Source organism: Vidua macroura, chromosome 2, assembly GCF_024509145.1.
Source record: "Vidua macroura isolate BioBank_ID:100142 chromosome 2, ASM2450914v1, whole genome shotgun sequence".
Lineage (NCBI taxonomy): Eukaryota > Metazoa > Chordata > Aves > Passeriformes > Viduidae > Vidua > Vidua macroura.
Window position 1 is genome coordinate 31,714,561 of NC_071572.1, and position 20,295 is coordinate 31,734,855.

The 20,295-nt window shown below is 43.0% G+C and overlaps 1 protein-coding gene and 1 long non-coding RNA gene across 6 annotated transcripts in view; one reads left to right on the top strand and one right to left on the bottom strand.

Moving 5' to 3' along the window:
* UBE3A (ubiquitin protein ligase E3A) overlaps positions 1–6,466 on the bottom strand; it is a 54,475-nt gene extending 48,009 nt beyond the window's left edge. For 3 of the 5 annotated variants that reach the window (XM_053969968.1, XM_053969966.1, XM_053969971.1), the window contains exons 1-2: positions 6,274–6,466; positions 2,461–2,550 (exon numbers count right to left, since the gene is read on the bottom strand). The gene's annotated coding sequence lies outside the window, so the exon portion shown is untranslated. The remainder of the gene's footprint in view (positions 1–2,460; positions 2,551–6,273) is intronic. The other 2 variants (XM_053969970.1, XM_053969969.1) reach the window with 1 other exon arrangement.
* A 473-nt stretch (positions 6,467–6,939) lies between these two features.
* Positions 6,940–15,910, top strand: LOC128803481 (uncharacterized). The gene is made up of 3 exons (XR_008435731.1): positions 6,940–7,003; positions 11,775–11,924; positions 15,249–15,910. It is a non-coding gene; the product is annotated as an uncharacterized LOC128803481 (long non-coding RNA).
* Positions 15,911–20,295: the final 4,385 nt, after the last annotated feature.

A 20,295-nucleotide genomic window follows, 5' to 3' on the forward strand; every position in this document is an offset into this window, starting at 1 on the left:
GACCTCCTCAGTATTATCTAGCTTTGCAGAAGTTTTTGATTCCTTTTAAGAAAATGGCAAATACCACATTGTAAAATAAAAATATTTAAAGTATTAGTTAGCTCAAATATACAACTAACCATAAAGCAAAAGCAAAACTCATCTACAACTATGATAGCCATTCTTGAAGTATTTTGACCTACGTACCATTTGAGAAGTTGAGTTCCTTTAAGAGCCACTCCACCACCCGCTAACAGCCCAAGCCTGCTGAACTGCAGCTGCTCCAGCCTGGGTCCCACAGAGCATGGCAGAGCAGGAGTACACAAGTAGTGCCAGAGCCTGGCTGCCTGGACAAGCCTGGCATCTCTCAGTGCCTTGCAAGCTTGGCAACACAAGATAGATCACTCTTGTGCCGCCCTGGCACAAAGCTCCTAAGGGCAAGGGAGAGGGTGTCTGTCATCCAGATCTCCTCATTTTATCGCTTTCTTAGGTGTAATGATTATCAAGGAAGTATTAAAAAGTCCTAAAAGCAGTCTGCCAAAGGAAGCAAAGAGCACGGTCTTCTCTATGGAGAGATGAGCTAGCTTCACACCTAGAACTCTAGCTCGGTCAGAAGTCCTGTCACAGTCCTCAAACAACACCAGAATGAAATGCAAACTATGTGGACTAATCATTGCCAGACCATTATGCAACAAACCCAAACAGAGGTTCTGAAATTTTCTGCTTGTGATCCTACCAATCGACAGGCCACCAAGATCAAATTTCCTTTGGGTTTCAAACCACTCTTTAGTTTTTGATAATTGAATTTTGTCTTTAGTTGTTTAGGTCACAGCTTTGACATTCTGTCACACAAGGAAGGAACATGAAGGCACATGGAGGACAGGGAGATTTGAGACAGCCAGCATGGCTCCATCAAGGGCAAGTCTTGTGGACCAACCTAATGGCCTCCTATGACAGAGTGACTGCATCAATGGACAAGGGAACAGCTACTGATGTCATCTATTTGGACTTCTGAGGCCTTTGACACGGTCCCCCACAACACCCTTTATCCTAAATTGGAGAGATAATGGATGGACTCTTTGGTGGATGGACTCATTGGTCGGATGGTTGCATACAGAGGGTAATGGTCTTAATGATTTAATGTTCAGATGGACATCAATGACAAGAAGTGTCCCTCAGGGGTCCATACTGAGACCAGTTCATCAACGACAGACAGTGGGACCTAATGTACCCTCAGAAAACCTGCAAACAATACTAATCTATGTGGTGTGACTGATATGCCTGAGGAATGGAATGCCATCCAGACCTGGACAAGACTGAAAAGTGGGCTCATGAGAACCTCACCCAATGAGTCCAAGTGCAAGGTCCTGAACCTGGGCTGACAACACTTGGTATCAATACAGGTCAGGGGATGAGGGAATTGGCAACAGAAGTAATTACAGAAGAACTTGGAGATCCTGGCTGTTGGAAGGCCAGGCCTGTCCCAGCAATGTGTGCTTTCAGTCCAGAATATATTCTTGGCTGCATCTAGAGCAGCATGGCCAGCAGGCCAAGGGAGATCAGTCTGTCCTTTTACTCTTCTGAGACCCCACCTGCAGTGCTGCATCCAGCTCTGGATTCCTCAAGCACATGACAGGCACAGACCTGTTGGAGAAAGTCCAGAGCAGGGCCACAAAAATTATCAGAGGGCTGGAGCAACTCTCCTATGAAGAAAGTCTGGAGAAGAGAAGGAGAGAGACCTGTTTGCTTTTGTTTAATACTGAAGAGGAGCTTACAAGACAGAGGAGGACAAACTTTTTACAAGGGCCTGCTTGACAGGATAAGAGGTAATGGCTTTTAACTAAGAGAGAGTAGATTAAGATGGTATCAGAAAGTAATTTTTTACAACGAGGGTGGTAAAATACTGGAACAGATTGCCCAGGGATAGGAGATGCCCCATCCCTGGAAATATACACAGTTAAGCTGGACGGGGCTCTGAGCAACCTGATCTATTTGAAAATGTCCCTGCTTATTGCAGAGGAATTTGGACTAGATGACATTTAAAGGTCCCTTCCAATCCAAACTATTCCAAGTCTGTGGAAAAAAAAGTAATGCACTCCATATCAAGCAGTCAAGTAGTACATCAGTTAAAGTTGTCCTATATCCACCAACACTGTAATCCACCTCTGAGTGACAGTCCCACTTCTGTCATACTACATAAGATAAATATGATTCTCAGAAGCAAGTTATGTTAGTATACAGAGCATGTTTTTAAAGTTATTTGAATGGATGCAAACAGCAATGCTTTTCAATGAAAAGTACTGGGACAGCTACATACTGTGAATGCCCTTTTCAAGCCACTAGATCAAAAAAAAAAAAAAAAAAAAAAAAAGAATTCAAAGCTCTGCTTTGCTAACTAGAAGTTTCTCTAAAAAACCCCATATATAGCGCTGTTCCAAGGATATGCAAGTAGCTTCAAAAGAAGCAGATCACCCCTCTTACCTAAGACAGTGAAGTGAGGGTCCAGAAGGAAGCCACCCATTTAGTTCCACTCAGCAGAACAACTTCAGCTTCTCCTAATTCTTCACCACTCTGTAAAACATGGGTAAAGAACCATGCAGGACGGTAACGGAAAGAGTATCGGTAAAGACTGACTTCCACCCCCTTCCTCCATTCAGCAGTTTGCATAATACAGGGAAGCAGGCTCAACCTATTAAAGTAAGTAAGAAGTAGTTAATGCTTCCTTTAAGAGATTCATTCATAAGAGTATTTGTTAGACAGAACTATGATAATATTTAATTCATAATGTAATTTTGCACCCAGCAAGTTATTTTGTCAATAAGCTTTATCCCTCCTAACCACAGGAAGGTGCTGCTATTCAAAAATAGCAATTTAAAGTGCTATTTAGTCAGGTGTTACATTGCCAAACCTGAGTCCTGAATCTCAACATTATTTGATTTTCATATTCTTCCTATGAGGTTATTTTCCTGAAGAAATGTGTCACCAGCTGCTGTAGTTACTGAAGTGTTGCTTCGTTGCAAAATGTTACCTTTAGACTGTATTTGCTGACTTTCTGCTAACCAACCAGATATGTTACACACATTACTATACCTATGAACCAGCTTTTTTTTCAAACTTTAATTCATGGGCAGCACAGCTTTATGAGGCTATCAGGCACTGCCTGCTAATACAAGAAGTTAAAGCAGTAAATGTTAAGGTCAAAGCATTTAAGGTGATAAAATTAACTTCAAACATGAGATCTGCTCTCTGCTGTTGTCTCTGGGAACCAGCTATTTAGCAGAACTTATAGAACTTCTGAGAGGGGGGGTAATTTTTTTTTTTTTAGAAAGTAAAAAACATACTCTAGATTTTTTCATTACAGACCCTGATAGCAAATGTATTACTCCCCTCTTTCCAGGTACAAATCAGAATTTGATTAGTGACAGAAAACCTTTTAACACCACTTCTCAAAAAAATTCACAGCTGCCTTAAATACACTGGATACTTCAGAAAAATTGTAAAACACACCTCCTTTGTTTAAAAATCAATATAAATTAATTAATTAGAGTGAAGACTTGGCCCACACTACCAGAAAGGAAGATTGATGCTGGAAATGAGATCTATGCCTACATACTTTATGAATTATATTCCTTTTTCCCTCAACTGCATGTTCTATTTTTAAAAATCGGTGGCTTTCATCTTCAGGTGTATGAGTACACTGGTGTGGGGAGGGAGAAAGACATTTCCTGCGTTTAAAAGAAGATGAATTCTCTCTGGACATTCATTAAGTAAACGAAAACAAAAAGTAACAGAGGGGGAAAAAAAAAATCTTTCCTGCGCAGCAAAAATTAGGATGATGCATATTTACAAAAACATAAAAACTGAATTGATTCCATGGTAAGTGCCATATCATGTACTATGCTAATTAGTGTTTATAGAAAATGTTATATTTTTAAACATGTTCACAATTAAACATGTTTATAACTTAAAACTCAACTCTGATTAAGCAGAACCTGTGAATTCTGAGAACTAGTGAAGAATATGTCAACAAAGGACATAATCATAGTGAAACAAGCATGATTTTATACTGTATATGCTGGGTCCTGGTGGTACATGTGACATTTTATACTTTCAAAAGAGAAGTTAAATGATATGAACAAGACCCAGGTTTATTTTCTCACGTTGATTAAAACTATTGGGACAATTTCCAGGTGCTCTAACACAGACTCCAACAGGCTGAGAACATCCCTAGATGTATTCAAAATATACACACAGTTTTCAATTCCATTCACAAAAGAATCATCGTTCCCATGTTTTTAAACAGCAGCAGCAATAAAAAAAAGGAAAAGACCAGAAGTCTTGTTTGTTATTTAAAAAAAAGGATCAAACCCACACAGCTTTAGAGTTCTGAAGAGGACTTGGACTGAGAAATCTCAGGCTTTAAAACACACTGCTGTTCAAGCCTGACTTTTTTTACCAAGTCACAGAACCATACCCTGAAATAAACCCGAACAAATCAAACACTCATTTTCGTATCTAACTTGGTGCTTTTGTTTCTATATTCTTGGGAGATGCTCAGGACACTCAAGTGAGGAGAAATAGCAAACACCTCTGGTAAACAAAATGAACTACTTAATTCCAGCAGGAAAGATGCTACATTACATAGCAAACACTTAAGAGTGGAATGGAAGGTATTTGCAAAAGAGAGATGAAGCATCTGTAACATTGTACAAAAATAATTTCAATTAAAAGTATCAGCTCTGTAAATGTAACTAGTGGACTAGGTTTTCTTTCACTATTTTTCTGTACTGAGTTGACAGAATGATACTGCACTACAAGCTGCATCTCTTTTAAAAGAAACATGTGTGATAGCTTTCTCCGCACATCCATAGCAATTTAGCAATACAGATTTCCTACTTTCAATTCAATACACTCAGTTAAACTGAGTTTTGCTGTATTTTCAAATTTCTAAAAAGTACTTTCAACAGTTTCCACAATGAAAGGGCACAGCTATTCAGAGCCAACATCTAAACCAAGCAGTTTGTGAGAACTGTAAGCCTATTTCCAACAGTTTTCATTCTTATCAAGTGGTACACCTCTCACTATCTCTGACACTTCCCTCTCCCCCCCGTCATAAGTGTCCAACAACAAGGTACAACTCAGAGCGTGGCTTCTTCCTTAGCAGGTAATCTCTCTAACTGGATGCTATTTGCATGAATTAGGAACTTAATCTTATCTTTTAGACCTCTCCCTTTCAAACCAGTCAGCTAGTCAAAAAAAAAAAAAGAAGATAAATTGACAGTACAATCACACAGGCCTTACTTTGTTAAGAAATCAAAGCTAAAATCTGGTATAATTTTCCACTGAGAAACTTTCTGCTAGACTTGCAAGAAGAATGGTAAAACCACTCTGAGAAGCCAATTTCCCACAGGGCTTCAGGTTTGCAGACTCTTACTGAAGCAGGTAAGTTTCCATACAGAGGGGCCATCCCTGAAGTGATGTTTAAGACACAGGCTTAGTACCAGAATTAGACCAACACATTACACAGAAGGAAACATAAGCAAGTATTTCCATTAACTGGAGAAAAAAAGAAAAGGAATAACTACATGTCTATAAATTACAGGTTCTTGTAACTTAAAGGAGAATTGTGATACATGTTTCGTTTCTTAAGCAGCAGCAATTTCTGAATGACCATAACGTATCACCTTAGACATCTGATTTACAAATCAATAGTGAAGTGTAACATCCCTCAACAGAAATAATGTAGGTATGCTTAAAAACTGAAGCCCAGAAAGTCCTGCAGTCAGGAAACGACAGATCACATGCATGAACAAGGCAGTCTGCTCACAGGTTCAGATCCAACTCTTCAGACTGGACAGAAGGTAACACGAGCAAAGTGATCAGACCCACTTTGTCAAGCAGGTATTGGCCACTAGTTAAGAGACCCTCGCAGTACTTTCCATTCCGACAGCCAGCCGCGCCGACAGCACCGAGCAGTCCCATGCCCATAGCAGCCCCGAAGAGTAGTCACCGAACCGGGAAACTGAGGCAGGGGTAGGCTGGGTTCACCCAAGGTCGCCCAGCGACCCCGGTCTCCCGGGGGGGCGGGAGAAGCTCGGAGCCACCCGCCTGCCCGGCCTTCCCGGGGCGGCCCCGCACCCATGTGTCTCACGGCGCGGAAGGAGAGGAGCCCCGGGGCTGCCGCCTTCCCCTCCCCGGCGCGGGGGAGCTGGCAGGGCCGCCTCCCTCCCCTTCAGGGCCAGCGTGAGCCGGGCGCCATTCCCGCTCCCGGCCCTGCGCAGCGCTCACACCGACCTGGGTACCTCGGCTGCTGCTCCCGGGCGCTCCCGCCGTCACTGCCGCCTGGGCTCATGCGGGGGCCGCGCCGCACTCGGGGCCGGGCCGCGGTCGTGAAGGAGGCGCCGCCGCTGCTGCTGCCGGTGCCGCCGGAGCCGCGGCCTGGCGGGGCGGGGAAGACGAGGCGGGCGGACGGGCCGGGTCTGGCGGGCGCGTCTGCTCCTCCTGCTCCTGTGTCGGCTGGGCCGCGCTCAGCGCGAGCCCCGCACCTCCATCTTGGGACAACGCGGATGTCGGCGCGGCGCAGGCTCGGGGCGCGCGGGGGGGGCGCGCGGGAAGGAGGGAGGGAGAGAAGGAGGGAGGACCGGCCGCGTCCCGGCGTGCAGCGCGGGCGGGGGCGAGGCGAGGCGGCGGCGGCGGCGCGCTACCCACCGCGGGCAACCATAGAGAGCTGCCGGGCCGCGCCTTCCGGCCGTGTGCACTCGCGGCGGCGCCCGGCGGAAGAGCGGGGCCGCGGCGGCGCTTGCGCGCCCGCGCGCGCGAGGCGGGGGCCGCCATGTTGGAAGTGGGCAGCGCGGGGCCGCGGGGTGGGGGCGCCGGCCGGGCGGGCGCGCGGGGCGGGGCGGGGCGGGGCGGGGCGGGGTTGGGGGCTGCGCGTGCGCTCGCGCAGGGTGCGCGGGGTGAGCCGCGGGTGGGGCGGCGTGAGGGAACAGGGCAGTGCGTGTCGGGCGCGGCTGTCCGTACACATGTACGTACACACACATATACACAGACGCGCGTACGTGTACGTGTACACAAACATCTAGAAATATAAACGCGTACACCCGGAAATATAGAAATATAAACCGCACACGCACTGACCCACGCACAGGCACACAGACACACACGGGTGCCCAGCCGCACACGCAGCCCTAGAGGCCGGCGGGCAGTCAAGGGACTGGTGGCACAGCGAGGGATCATCGCTGCCGTGGGCAAGGACAGTGGCCGCCACCAGCTCTGAGTCCCTCGGCAGGTCCCCACCGAGTCCCACCGGAGTCCAGCCTGTCCAGCAGGCCCCATGGCAGCCCGCCCAGGGTTTATCGGGTTTAATCTGGGCAGCGAGCCCTGGCCGGTTGGCAGAAGGGAGCAGTGGAAGGGGAGCGGCCGGTGGGTGACCTCTGGAGGGGAGCCCATGCTGGAGCCGTGACTCAGGCAAAGCAGGAGAGAACAGGCAGTGCCAGGCCTGGCCAGCCCTGCCGTGTTGGCCCCTCCCAGGCAAAGGAGGGGAGGACGGGGAGACCGAGAGCTGGGTGACCCATAGGTGGCAAAGCATAGGGACAGCCTTGCTGTCCCAGCCTGCCGCGCTGGGCAGAGAGCCACCGCGGTGTAAATTTAGGTCATCAAATGCCTGGTGTTACTCAAACCTAGCACCCTGCGGGGCACAGAGGGCAGAGCTGGCTGGTGGGGCTGGAAGGGTCAGGGACTGGGACCCGGGGATGCAGCCTGAAGGGTGGGCAACACACCCCCTGGTCCTGTGCAGCCCTGCCTGACACCTCTCCCCTCTGCCCCAGGCATAATTTTTCCATGTCCTCTTGGGTCATTCTGTTCCTTCCCCTACATACACCCAGACCTATGCGTTGCAAGTACACTTTTTGTGTGATGTTAAAAGCACGAGTAAAAGTTGTGTTTTGGAAGGTGAATGTTAAAAGCAGTTTGATAAAATAATTTTAAAACTGGACAATGCATGCAAAATTTTACTTTTTTGGGCATTGACTTTTTAAAGCTTTAAATATATGGAGCTACAAGCATAGAAAGGGGGAAGGACTAAGTAGAAAATAAAAGGAAAATAGACTCTTTTCTACATTATCCCTTAATGAAAGTAATTAAATAGATATGCTTCTATCCTGGTAGAGATTATGCTTTTTTGTTTTCTTTTGTTTTGAAAAGCATAGACTAGAAATATGAGTAGTTCTCAAATGTTAGAATAAGCTGTTAAAACCATAAACACAAATTCTCAAAAATATGATACTAAAGTCAGATTCTGGGCTAGGAAATAGGTGTTTAAGAGGACATGTCTTCTTGGGCACAATTTTGCAAGACGTATTGTGTTTGTTGCAGGGTAATAGCTGGTAAGACCAGTGCACTCAAATGGCATTATTACAAACCAGTGCAGAGAGTCCTGGGGCTTGCAGAGGACAAGGTAGGCAGATGTATCATTGAAATATTAAGACAGAATGAAGTATTCTTATTCTTCAGTGTGGTCTGAAAGCAGGGTACATTGCTGTGTTCAGATGGACATTGGTAATCATCTAAAAATAATCACTGGCATGAACACAGCTTTCTGCATCTGGAGGCTCTCTCCCACATAGTAGCAAAACCTGCCAACTTTCATGTATTAAAATTTCACCAAAATTTATTGTGCCATGATCTTTCCTGTTACTTCAGAAGTGGTAATACTGAAAAAACTGCATCTGGAAAATGCACTGTCTTGCTACTTTTCCCTTGCTCTGTTGCAGAGCCCACGTATCCACTCCTTATCTCCTGCTTAGCTGTAAGGATGCTGTGGGGCAGCATGTCACAAGCTGAGTCCAAGTAAACTTCTGCTCTCTTCTTACCTACAGAACCTTCTCTTCTCAGATCAGGCTGGTCAGGCATTATATGCTTTTGGTATATCCATGCTGGCTGTTCCCAGACTGGAAGTTCTTGATCTTACTGTGTCTGGAAATAATCTTCCAGACTGTCAGGTGAAGCTGCTCAGCTGTATCCTCCTTGATTTCCGTACCTCAGATCTCCTTGCCTGCAGCCCCTGGGGACCTCTCACAGACACTGTGATTATTGAGAGATAGTAGAAGGTGGCCTCACAGTGACATTGGCCAGGTCTGTGTCATCACTTGCCATCTGATCCCATGAGCTTACATATGTCCAGTTTACCTAAGTAGTCTCTAACTTCATGCTCCTCATCCAAGAACGGCATCTTTCTACCTTAAGCTTTGCTACTCTCCATAAGGATCTGGGAGCTCCAAGATTACACCATGCCAGCAGTGATGGCACTGATGTACTCTTTTCTGTATACCATGCTGCTGGTGCTTTGTTCCATTTAGGTGCAGTACCACAATTTCCTTAGTCCTCTTTTTGCTGCTGATGTACCTACTGGTGCTCTTAATATGTCCTTCATATCCCTCACCTGTTTCAACTCCAGTTTAACTCTGGCCTTCACAATTTTATCCCTGCATACTGAGGTGATAGCCCTAAAGACCTTCCTGGAATTTATGGCAGTCGATCTTGCATGGGAGCTGTCTCCATAACTTTTATCCAGACATTGGATCATCTTCTTGTATCCTTATAGCAGAAAAGACCAGTATCCAAGATAGGACACAACTGATTTATATAATGATGGTGTTTTTAAACCCTCAGTGTTTCCAAAGAGTAGCTGACACTTGTTTGGATTTTTTGGCCATTGGAGACCATCAGTTGCATATTTTCCATGGATTCCAATCCTGAGATCTTGTCCCATGTTAGAAATGAGCAGTTCATAACCCATCTCTGCTTTGAGGTAATATAGTTTAGATGTGTCACATGTTTTCTTCTGAAGAAACCAATGCAATTATGAGGAAGGGGCAGATGATAACGGATGGAGGAAATGTGCAGGATGGAAACACAGAGCTGCTGTGGATGCTGGTGGTTATTTATTGCACTGGCTAGATGCAGAGGTAGGGGAAGGAGACTTTTCTGAAAAGGATGCAGGTGTGGAAAGACTCACCTTCTCTTTTGAGATGTGGGACAAATCACATTGGCAGTGAACAGGTGAAGAATGATGTCTTATAGAGAAGTTGTATGGAATAGGCAGTGGTTCCCAGCAGGAGGAAAAAGGCTTTAAAAATAGAATCCCAAGCCTCATCCACAATTTACTTATGATGCTGGAGAAATGCCATTGTGAACCAAGTCTGCTGCATATTAATTTTAGTAATGTTGATATCTCACTTCAGAACTTTGTAGCAGTTTCCTGTCTTTGTAAACACACACAGAGTGCTGTGTGTGTTCTGTTTCTCATTTAATTTGAGAACCCCAATATAAATGGTTTGATAATACTTTTTTTGGCATTCATTTCAAATAGTTATGTGAGTGAAAATTAGATAGTGAAGCTCTGTAAGTGTAACCCCTTAGGAGACAGGGATGCACTGAAGCGAACAGAGACTTTGCGAGTCAAGCCAAATGCTTCAGCATCCCTTTGCAGATAAAAAGATATGGGACAGGAAAAAGTCATCAGTGATGGAATGAAATACTGAAGTTTTGAGTTAGGGCTTAGTCTGGGCAACTGGAAGATTCAAGAAATCCCTTTTATGCAGGCGTTTCTGAAGGGCTATGTATACTTCTGAGTCCTGAAAAGCACGCTTGTTCTCCCTCTTCTCCACACAAATACATGATTTGGTTAAGCTGTGATGTGAAGGTTCATGTCATCTTGAAGTGGCTCCTGTTTCTGAAGACTTATCTCAATCAAGTGAGGTTGTTTCAGTTCCTCCCTGTAAGCTGAGGTTTCATAATTCATTTGCTGAAATAAGCTTGTCAGGGAGAGTCTTGTTTCCCTGAATGCTTTGCCCAGCCCAGTGGCCTCTGGAAGGAAATAGGGTGAAAGGAGAAGTAGCTCACATGCACCTCTTTTTCTCCAAGTGCCATTTTTCTGCAAGCCTTGCACTTAGGTCCTCTAGTCTTCTTGTAGACAGAACAGAACACAGGCATTTCAATTCTTTTTCAGGGGGTGAGAGGTTTGTGGTTTGCTGCAGGTTTTGAATTTCCATTGGTCACCTGTGCATATGAACTGGAAATGCTCCTTTTCTGGCCATTCTGCAGTTTTTGGTGGGGTTTTTATGCCTTTGTTGCTGTGCTGTATTACATAGTTTTCTGCATTCACAGTCTGGCCCTGGTTCCTGACATACCTGTTTTCAGAAAGAAGTCTTGAGCAGTAGTAGCTGTGCTTAGGAGCAATGCTTTTGTTTACTCAGAGATTTTGTGGGGACACCTTGATATATTTTGCAGCACTCAACACAGCTGAAGCTGCCTTACATTACATAGCTGTGCAGGTTTGGGCTAGGCATTGTTTTGGTTGTAGAAGAGGAGCCTGACTGACAGCTGTTTTTCTGACCACATGCCTGCATTTTTTTTCTCAAGATATATATATAGAAGTCTGATTTGCTGAGCAGGGCAAAATGGCTTTGTGCAATTAATGTGATGTGCTTAATAATAATGCTTGGAAGGATGCAGGCAACTGCATTTATAAACATGCCATGGCTAAAAAAAAAAAAAAAGAAAGAAAAATCTGACAAGCAATCCCAGTGCAAACATGTGTTTCTCTAAAAAAGGGACCATGTAGTGCCTAGTTGTAATGTTGCTTTTGAGACAAAGCACTCTATTTTTCCAAGAGAACTTGTGTCATGCCAGAAACTCACTTTATCCTTGGGTTATCCTACACAGACAAATTCAATTTATGACTTTTTTTTCTTCTTTGGAATTTTAATGTCATTATTACTTTCCCCTTTAAACAGCTCATTCCTTGAATACAGAGTATGGTTTGGTTATTAGCACTGCAGTGGCACCTTGGTGAAATCAGGTTCAACCAGCTCTCCATATTTTTTCCAGTCAATAAATGATTTTTAAAAGGTCATCATGACATAATTGAAAAGCTGAAGGCTCAGGTAATTAGCATCAATATTCAGCTTTTTCCACCCAGTATTTTATAAGCTGCTTTACTATTACTGTTGTCTCGGGAGGCTTTAATTTGAAAAGGGCATTCACAAGGGGTGTCTGCATGAAGATGAAACCTTCTTTAGCTTGAGAAGAAATAGCATCAGCCACAGCTCCAACATATCTTGTCTTAGGTGCAAGAGGATGTTAAAAGACAAGCCTCTCCCCTCCTTTCTTCAGCAGCAGTACTCATTTTACTCTAGATGTTGCCACTGCAGATCACAGTAGCTATAGCCTCACACCAAGTTCAACCTCCTGTGGCTATAACGACCTACCCTGCAGTATGACCTTACTCTAAAGGTAGAATATACAGCTCACAGCATTTCTTCATCAGTGTATAAACATCAGATGCTTGGGTGGCTGCCCCTTTCAGGAAAACAAGAGGGATGGGGAAGAAGATGGAGAGCTGAAGCTGCTTCATGTGCCTTGTCACAGTGAATTGCCTGGGTTTAGTATGAGGTGGAAGTTTAATTCCTGTATTTTGTGTCTTGCTCCCTGTCTTACTTCCAAGGAACATCAGAAGAGGAGGAAGAAGAACAAGGATCTAGGAGGCATTGATCATTGAAGAGTGTAGCTGGGGAGAAGAGGATGAAAATGTTAATTTATTATCAAAGAGGGCATGAACTATGTTTGAACCCCAAGGTTAAAAGTAGCGTGTCCTGAGACAACCAGTATCCCCAGTGCTGAGCTCTCCACAGAAGCATAGGATTGAGAGACACCATACAGATAAAGTTTTATTCCTCCAGCACACTAGAGTGTGTTGGAGGCTGAATCTGACCCATGTGAACTTGGCATGTGACCCTGTCACACCTCCTAACCCCAGAACTGGAACTTAGTCTAGACTGGTAATACCCATATTGCAGAAGAGATCACCCAGGCTATTTTGTACAGAGCAAAAGCATTCAATAAGTGTTTGACCTGGCAGAGCATTGAACATTTATCCCATTCATATTGATCTAACAACTGCCCAAACATAGATATATGGTAAGGGGTCTTGTTTGCATTTATTCTTTTGCTTTCAGTTTTGCTTTCTTAATTTTGAATTCTGTAAGATTAGAAAATAAAACCTTCTCTCTAGCATGCTAAAGAAATACAACTATTTTCACTGAGAAGGTAAAATCCTATGTGACAGATGAAAGTCAGTTTGAAATATGCGTGAGTTTTTCCCTGAATAAGCACTGAAATGTTTCACCCTTGGGATGGACATAGACCTTGGAGTTTTACCAAGGTGCTTCAGAAATCCCTGCTCCCACTGCTTTTCTCTTTCAAATATGATGACTGGAGCTGTGTGGATGCAGGACTCATTTGAACTAAAAAGAAATATCTTTAAAACAGGATCCTCTTTCTCTGGTCTCTCAGAAAGTCTGCTAAGATATGATATAGTTTTTGGTGCTGATTTTCTAGGCTGGTTTTTAATCTGTGTAAACTATGAAATGCTGACTTTATTTTACTTACATGGAAAAGACCAAGCTTGTGAGTAAATTATTGTGTTACTAAAGATCTGATAAGCTTTTTAGTACTAGTTCTTTCCTAACCTTCAGTAGTCATTTATTGCAGATACTTAAAAATAAAACCAGCTACTTCACTTTGTTTGGAGACATTGAAGAAGAAATATAGAGCTCTTTATGCACAAGGGAATCAGATTCAAAGAGATACAATGAATGTTAATTGTGACTTCTTGTCATGTTTTCCTTTGTAAGCCTAAAAGTTCCGTGACAGCCTTGCAATATTTTTAAAAGTCACAGAGCAGATGTGATTCTGTGCCCTGAAAGGCTGAACTGACACCACTTTTGCAGAAGGAAGCAATGGAGGAATGCTTCTATGATTCTTCACAAGCAACATCTGATTTAAGAAGTATCCCTCACCATTGCAGAGAGGATATTGACAATTAATATAATCTCATGTTTCTAAATTTATCAAAATTGATGTTATTGCAGACTAAAAGTCATAATAAAGCTGGATGAGCACTCACAAGGCAAGGTGGGGTAAAACCCTTAAAAAATATAGGTTCTATAACAGTGGACATCTCAGCATGGTCTGCTGGGTTGCAGTTCCTTTCATTTGCTGTATGAACAAGACTGGATGTTTATCTGTTGTTTAGGGTTTCTTACCTGTACTGACCATAAAGGAGGCGAAAATGAAAAGTTAATTTTCAACTAGTGTGCTGTTGGATGCAAAGCACTTAGAATTGCATCTTTGAAACTCAGTCACAAACTCCTGTGTTGGAATGGAAAAATTTCCTTCAAAGCACAGATGACCCTCTCTAGCTTGGAGTGAACAGCTGAAAATTGCTAAAGAATCTGTCCCTCAGAATGAATGGAAATGTGGCAAGATGCATTCTGTAGGATGGGAAGGTTATCTTTTATTAATATACCCACACTGAACTGGTGTTACTAAGACTTGCATGTTACATTCCAGAAGGAATATCCTTCAGTTTCCAATTTTGGTTAATTCCATGCTTACAAGTATGTTATGCTCTTCACTCTTAAACAAAATTAATGAGCCCCTAAATGTAGTAAGAAGCACCTCACTACTTTTTTTTTTTTTTCTTATCCATAAAAATACTTCTACTGAACTCAAAAGCAAGAAAATATTTTCCCTGAGAGTGGATACTGGCTTGATTTCCCTGTCAAAGCTGCAGATTTTTCAAAAGCTTGTCTGTAGGGTCCTCAGCTAAGAGTTATATAGCACAGTAAGTGCTTGCAATAATATATGAACTGGAATTAAAGTTGTAGTGTTATTTCTACTACTATAATGCTTGTAATGCTGGAAGTAGTATTTTCATACAGCATGTCATAATGCTTCGTTACTAATTAAGATATAACTAGCTATCATGCCTAAGTAATCTTTCTTTTTTTCCCTTTTTTATTGTCTTTCAGAAAAATTATGCCAAATCTGTGAACTAAAAGTAGATGAAAATAATATCAAAATTAGTGTCAAAACACTTGGGATTAGATATGAGCTCTGAAGTTTAACACTAAGTGAAGTTCTGATTCACAGAACATTATAATACAATACATGGGATACATCAAATATGGGATACATATAGAACAATGGCTTTCTTCTTCACGTTGAACTTTCCTTATGTACTGGTTTTGTCTGGGGTAGAGTTAATTTTCTTCACAGTGGCTGATATGGGGCTATGTTTTCAATTGGTGCTAAACACAGAGTTGTTAATATGTTTTTTGTTATACGTTTTTTATAATATGTTAAGATGTTTTTGTTATTGGTGAGCAGAGCTTACACAAGGTCTTTTCTGCTTTTCCTACTGCCAGGCTGGTGTGAAGACTGGGAGGCCATGGAAAATTTAGGAAAAACATAGTTGTGACAGATGACCCAAACTGACCAAAGGCATATTCCACACCATACAACATCCTTCCCTCTATGTGAAGTGGAGGGAAGAAGAAGGAACAGAAAGACATTTGGATTGATGGCACATGTCTTCCCAATTCACCATTGTGCATGATGGACCCCTGCTGTCCTGGAGATTGCTGAACACCTGCCTGCCTGTGGGAAGCACTGAACTAGTTTCTCCTTTTGTTTTGTTTCCATGCATGGCTTTTGCTTTCCCTATTAAACTGTCTTTATCTCAGCCTGTGAGGTTTCTGGCTTTTACACTTCTGATTCTCTCCCCAGTCCTGCTGGTGGGGGAATGAGCGAGTAGCTGTGTAGGGTTTGGCTGCTGGCTGGGGTTAAACCAAGACACCTTAGAAGAAGAAAAGACCTGTCATGCTGCTCCACAGAAGACGTCATGAGATGTCATCAGAGACGCAGAGGGCATGTGTGCCTTATCTTCCTTGCACAGACACACGTTTATGGTGAGTGAGAACTGGAGAGGCCACCTCACAGACTGACACTCATTAACAATTCCTTTGTGCTCATATTTCAGTTTCCACTCCCTTAAATTATAAATAAATATAAATCTAGCACAAGAGAAGACCTCCTTTCATGGTGTTTATGTCACAGACTACATGTAAGTCATGTGAATTATGAAGTATTTGAACTGCAAGGTCTTTTATATTACATTTACATTAAACAAGGTCTTTCCTGCCCTACTTGAGCAAATAATTCTCTTGTGCACAGAGATCATGACTTGTCTCATTTTCAAATGTCTTTTGCTGGTAGTAGTTGGTCTAGAAAGTATTTTGTTTTCCCTAGCTTTTCTGCTTGTATTTTTGTATCTGGTGGGGGATGGGGGGGAACCTGATACAGGAAAAAAAAGGAAAATGTATGATAAAGGCTAACATTTGAAAAGGTTGCTTTGGAGTATTAGAACATAGCTGTATTGGGATATCATACATCTATGGGAAAGAAAATTTTTATTTTTATCCTGATGCTTATTTTTTTTTTTTTTTTTAAACAAAGGGTCTGAATGAATCCATATACTGTTAAAGTGAAATGGGGATAATTGGAATAAATTGCTAATTGTTCATATAGACACATTGTCAATCTAAATGAGTATTTAAAAGGAATGACTTGACTGATAAGACCATTATATCATGTAGATTCTACATCAGTGGTCATCATTGTCTAGTCTACTGTTTTACAATTTCTTTTTTTTTTTTTTTTTCACCATTTGGGGATGACTTGGTGTTTGAAAAGATGTATGTTATTGTTAGCTTTGTGGCTGTGAAAATGTTTTCAGTCAAGGCAGCATAGATAAAAGGGCAGCAGGGAAAGCATCAGGGAGGGATGTCTTTGCTCTGCGGGTGCTGACAGAAGTTGATTATTGAAAGAGAGTTGTTCCCTGGACATTTGTGCCAGGTTCTGGCAGCTGAAAATAGTGGTGATTGCTGTAGGGCTGTCTGTGAAGAACTAAATTTTTATCTGCAGATAAAGCAATTATAAAGGTACTGTATGTACTGCTATTACAATACTATTTTTTACCCATTTGGGAAAATAATGTGAGAGGCTTTGGACAGCCTCTGTTGATCTGTAAGCATGGGTTCACAAGCTGATGAATGACTAGGCTGAAAATGCCTTGTACTGGATTTGGATCAGAGAACTGGATTTGGAAGCCAGTGGAGTTTATGCAGCATTGGAATAATGTGGCCCCAGGGGACAAACCTGAATGTGCAGCTGCCTGAGATCTGAGTTAAGCACAGAGTAACAGCACTTGGGGAATTGTAGCAAAATCCACACCTCCAAGAGGGCTTCTAATACCTCAGCCAACTGGACAGGAAGAAACATCCCTGACTACTGCTGCTAGCAATTGCATTGCAACAATGTGGGATCCAAGCCGGAGATTTTACATTTGGGGTTCAGACTCCTGAGGGAGTGCAAAATGGCCCCCTCACATTTTCTGTACTGGGTAACAGATGAATCATCCTCTCTGCAGAATTATGCACTGACTAGGGATGGAATTTTTCAGTACTGACCTAATAACTTTCTCATTGGTGTTATGCAGAACAGAAGTGGGCCAAAGCTAACCTTTTAGTACAGCTATTTAAGTAAATGGTGCAAGTAACACCTCATGTGTGAAACTTGCAGGAAGTCCCAGGGTGTCTAGGTGGATGTCTGAGACACACTGAGGGGGTGTCACAGAAAAGGAGTTCCCTTCTCAGCTCTCCTGGCTTTTGTTCTCAAAGATTTATAACAGGTTTTGTCAGGATAAACCAAGTGGCTTTTCCCAACTGCATCCTGTAGGTCTGTGGTGCCCAAACTGAATGGCCTTTAACATTAGTCTTTAAATCTTTTAATGTAGTGATTAAACATGACAGGGATTAAGTCCCTGCCCAATAGAAGCTCACCTGGGTGCGCTGTTGGTTAGATGCAAAGCACAAAGCCAAATGCTCTTAAGCACCCAAGCATAAGACGGTTTGCAAACGTAGCAAGACCCATCATGTCTTGGGATTAGGAAGCATTTCTTCCTTTTTGAAGATAGAGTGGAACGAAAAGGTGGCAAAAAGAAAGCCTTTCAGAGCAACAGAAATAGATTGTGAACAAAGGTTGAAACAAAAATGGAAAGGTTTTATCCTAAGTGTTTTTAAAATATATGTACATAGTACAGTTTAGATATATTTATGAGGTACCTACTGTAATGGAAAAATAACTTAAAATTTCATAATTTCCTCAAGTATGCAGGCAAGAGACAAAATTACTCATTTAAAGCAAATCAAATAGAGTTTGACACACAAACCATTAACTAATAAAAACATTCTTCTGGTTGCCAAGTCACTTAAAAATCTCTCAGGAAATGTCAGAAAGGAGGAATATATGTGTGAGCCATAGAGCCTTTAATTATGCCAATGCATATTATATTTATTCTTGCAGGCTTTTTGCCTCAGTATTTTTTATTTTCTCCTCATTGTTTCATGTGGATTTTATGGTTAACACGCAGTTCATGTGTGATTTAAACCTTGTTCTGGAGACAAAGTCCTTTGTTTCCTTATTGGCTTTTTCCTATGATGCTAATTACTGTAGCAACTGCGTGCTTCCCATGGCTTTATTTTCATAACAGCTCAAAATGTTGAGGCGGTAGCATTACTGTACTTTACAGATTAACAACAGAAAGTTTGAGGTAAAAAAATGAAGTAAGTTTATTAATTTATAGAGGGAAAGTACCATTTCAAGAAAATTAAATTGTCCATTGATGAGTTTTGTTTTTAGCTAGAAGCCACTCTGGGAAGTGGGATTGGAAGTGTGACTCTGGAAGTGTGATGATTTTTTTTCCTCCAGAAGAATGAAATCAAAATATTTTCCTTCCATGTGCTTGCATTTGACAGGAACACGTTTGTGTTGCACTGGCTCCAAATATTTCATTTTAAATCTCTTCTCCTAAAACAAAGTGAACTCGGAGCAGAGTGGAGCAGAGTCCTTGGCAGATTATGTCTCCTAATGCAGAGTCTCTGTACAGGGGTTACATGATGCTATGTGCTGCAGCAGATGGAAACACAATTGTGAACCTGGGTTTCTAAAAAGCAAAGAAAACATGTAGATTGATCATACTGTTGATGTGTTGTCATGCTAACAGCCAGGACAAAAATGTCAATTTTCCTGCAGAACAATTTCCCTGTGGTAGGTATGCAATGAAGAAGTTGGGAGACAGTAGCTGCCAGCTGCCCTTTGTGGGTTGCCTGGGGGCTTTTGGGAGATCTGAGATGCTTTGTCAGAAACTTTCATAGGCATTTCTGGACAGAAAATTTAAAAAAGGAGACCCTTGATGCCTCTTAGCTCCCAAAGCTTTGTCTTTAATCTTTCTACTTTTTCCTTGCATGCTGCTTTGCACCTCTTGCTCTCTTCTGATGCCACATGCTTGCCTTTCTCTGCATCCCTGCTTCTCCCCAGCCTTCTGTGCTTCTTGTACCATGTTTTATTTATGCATCACTCTTCCTACTGCCTTGCTGAACACCAGCCCCTGCTTTGCCCTTTCACGCTTTCACTACTCAGCCAGTCCCAGTTTTCCAGTTCCACTCCTCTGAATGTTGTTTTCCTCATTGTCTTGACTGGAAGACAAGACACGGATCCAAACCCGTGTTCCCCATTTTATCCTCCTGATCATCTTTGCTTTATTCTGGTGCAGTTGCTGGTCCTCATCTGCCCCCTGCCTCCATCAAACCCTGCAGACTGATGATCTCCATCCACTCCAGGTCTGAATTCAGGTGTCATTTACATGGTGCTTGGATGGAATATTGCTATTCAGTTTCAGCCACTGCTCAGTCTGAAGTGTCCCAGAGTCATAGAAGGTACAAGGGAGCTCCAGGTGCAAGGGAGCAAATTGAGCATGTGACAACACCATCAGTCACTTTGAGGAGACCTTTCTGAGGCCAGAGAGGCTGTGGACATCAGAAAGGCTGCTCATGGACAAGGAAGATGTGTAAAACAGGATCATTTGGCAGGTCTGGGGAGAATGTGAGGAGCAGAGTGTAGTAGGGAAGGGGTATGGGTGGCAGGCAGGGGCCTGAGGTGGAGAGTGCCCCATTCCTCCAAGGTGGCCTTTTGGACAGCCTTGTTATTGCCAGCTCCTTTCTGGGGTTTGTTTTTCCCCTGCCCTCTGAGGCAGCAAGAGTTAACATAAAGGGAGGCAGCTGGACATGGCTGACACCTTTGGCAGGCCTGCCTGATCCATCCCTGCCTCCTTCACTCTGTCTGACCAGCACCCTCCACACACAGGGCTGCCTCCTCTCTCAGCCAGGAGGGCAGCGTGAGATGGGTGCTCTTTTGACCCTGCTCCTTTTTTTTTTGATGCACAGTGGCATGATCCAGCTAGGATTTTGTGTGGAAGAGCAAAGGATACTCTGACCCTTCACAAAATCCCATTGCAGGAACTACTGCTAGAAGTGATCTGCCCCCACAATGGGGAGAGATTTTTCAACAGAGGAG